Source organism: Physeter macrocephalus, chromosome 14 (assembly GCF_002837175.3).
Source record: "Physeter macrocephalus isolate SW-GA chromosome 14, ASM283717v5, whole genome shotgun sequence".
NCBI classification, from domain to species: domain Eukaryota; kingdom Metazoa; phylum Chordata; class Mammalia; order Artiodactyla; family Physeteridae; genus Physeter; species Physeter macrocephalus.
In genome coordinates, this window is record NC_041227.1 from 83,201,313 (window position 1) to 83,203,915 (window position 2,603).

Sequence of the window (2,603 nt, forward strand, 5' to 3'; positions counted from 1 at the left end):
AAAAAGATTGTCTTTTCACAGTTGGTTTGTTCAAATCAGGATGTAAGCAAAGTGCACACATTATACCTGGTTGATATTCTGCGTATCCCTCCCCCCACCAACCTTGTCACTGATCGTTGAAAACCTGAGTCAGTTGTCGTACAGAAGGATTTGTCTGCCTGCTCCTTCGTGGTTTTACCTAAGTAGTTCCTCTGTCCTCCATACTTCTTGCAAACTGGAAACGAACGCTAACTTTCAGGGGCAAGAAGCTGCACTATGTACTCCCTGTTCCGTCATTTCAGGACATGTACAATCTGTCTCACTTTTAGTCACGCATGTGGCTATCTGTCACACGTACTGTGTGCCTCACTCTTAGTGAGCTCACGTGGCAAGGGCCGCCCCTTTCACTGTAAAGACCCACATCAGCCTTTCACACGGTGCTTTCACGAATCCTTAATTAACTAGAAGTTGCAAAATGGTGACTTTCTAAATGTCTCCTGTGTTCCAAATGTATTAGCTATATATTCTTCTATAAAGCAGAACTTTATCAACTGGGGCTATTTAGTTATCCTGATAGGTACTTTGATCCCAAAAGACAAGCTAAATGCTTAACTCTTTCCCTTTAATCACCGTTTTCAGAATAGGAGTTGGTCGCCTACACACCTCGGATGGTAACCCAGTGTTTGTTTGTTGTTTCTTGGACGGGGAGGCCGCTGCTTTATTTCAGTAGGAACTCCTGTGTTCATGCGTTCGGTTTTTCAGCTTAAGTCACTGTGTTCTTTGATACTCCAGTTGTCTCCTCTGTGGCCTCTTCATGTTGGCTCATGCATCCTTTCAATAAGAAACGAAGACTCTGACTGAATTTACTACAGTTTTTACATATCCCGAAGATCATGCAGCTTCAGCAATGTCCCCTACTTTGAAGATGCTGTAGTAGGGGGTTAGTAAACTTGTTAAAAATAAATACTTCAAGAAGCCAGTTTGAAGATTCAAGGAAACCAGGTATCTTAGTCTGCTCAGGCTGCCATGGCAAAATACCAGAGACTGGGTGGCTTAAACAACAGAAGGTTTTTTTTTATTATTACTTATTTATTTGGTGGTGCTGGGTCTTAGTTGTGGCACGTGGGCTCCTTAGTTGCAGCAGGCGGGCTCCTTAGTTGTAGCACGCAAACTCTTAGTTGCGGCATGCACGCAGGATCTAGTTCCCTGACCAGGGATCAAGCCCGGGACCCCCACATTGGGAGCGCAGAGTCTTAACCACTGCGCCACCAGGGAAGTCCCCAGAAATGTATTTTTTTCTCACAGTTCTGGAGGCTGGAAGTATAAGATCAAGGTGCAACAGGGTCTATTTCTGGAGAGAGTTTGCTTCTTGGTGTGCGGATGGCCGTCTCCTCACCGCTCCCATGTAGCAGGGAGAGAGAAGTTTCTCTCTTCCTCTTCTTATAAGACCACCAGTCTTATAGGGTTAGGGTCCCACCATTATGACCTCACTTAACCTTAATTACCTCCTAAAGACCCCGTCTCCAAATACAGTCACATTGTGGATTAGGGCTTCAACATATGATTTTGGGAGGACACAATTCAGTCCCTAGCAGCATGCAACTTTTAGTCTTTCAGCTTCTCATTTCCTAACCCAGAAAAAGCAGGGCTTTGGAATCTTGCTTTGGGTTATTTAGATGGGTCAAAGAGAAGAATGAAGGGGAGAAAGAGAAAAGAGAGAAGTTTTATGGAGGACCTACACTCGGAATAATAATGGTAAATGTATATTAAACTGTTATTGTCAGTGCCAAAGACCATACTAAATACGTGATCTTAAAACCTTCAAAATAATCCAATTACTTCTTCCATGTTATAGATAAGAAACAGGCCTAGTGAGAGGTTGAGTCATTTGCCAGGGGTCATCCAGCTAATGTGTGGTAGAGCTGGCGTTCCAGCTGAGGCTCTCTGGTCACTGTGCTTTGTCAACTCCATGAAGGACTCACAATTTCACAGAGGTCACCTCATTTAATTCTTGCACTAACTGTAGAAAGATAGGTCTTTATTATCCTTTTTTAGTTTCACACAAAGAAACTAAAGCTTAAGAGACTCGTCTGAGGCCAGACATTTAACAAATGGCAGTCAGTGCTAGGACTCGAAAGCAGAAAGGAAGACAGAATTGATTCCTGACTTTCTGCGAGAAAATAGGTCACTACTTTGTTAGTGTATTTGAAAGACCAATGTGTGTTTAAGAGAACATTTGGTTGATGTTGTGTGCTTTCTTCCATTGTTCTGAACTTCGTGGCTGGATTTCAGGGAGACATTTAGCCAGAGGAGCTCAGTCAAGTAAACCCTTATCCAGGGACTTCACTGGTGGCGCGGTGGATAAGACTCCGTGCTCCCAATGCAGCGGGCCCGGGTTTGATCCCTGGTCAGGGAACTAGATCCCACATGCATGCCACAATTAAGAGTTTGCATGACACAACTAAGGAGCCCGCCTGTTGCAACTAAGAGCCTATGCGACCAAATAAATAAATAAATATTTTTTTAAAAAGTAAACCCTTGGGCTTCCCTGGTGGCGCAGTGGTTGAGAGTCCACCTGCCGAGGCAGGGGACACGGGTTCGTGCCCCGGTCCGGGAAGATCCCA

General features: G+C 44.4%; 1 protein-coding gene and 1 long non-coding RNA gene across 2 annotated transcripts in view; one reads left to right on the top strand and one right to left on the bottom strand.

Moving 5' to 3' along the window:
- Positions 1 to 2,603, top strand: part of PIGL (phosphatidylinositol glycan anchor biosynthesis class L) — a 32,387-nt gene that overhangs the window by 12,014 nt on the left and 17,770 nt on the right. The gene's annotated exons all lie outside the window — the stretch shown is intronic.
- LOC114487783 (uncharacterized) overlaps positions 1 to 2,603 on the bottom strand; it is an 18,791-nt gene that overhangs the window by 1,682 nt on the left and 14,506 nt on the right. Inside the window, exon 2 of the long non-coding RNA XR_003683200.2 lies at positions 643 to 810. This is a non-coding gene — a long non-coding RNA (uncharacterized lncRNA). The remainder of the gene's footprint in view (positions 1 to 642; positions 811 to 2,603) is intronic.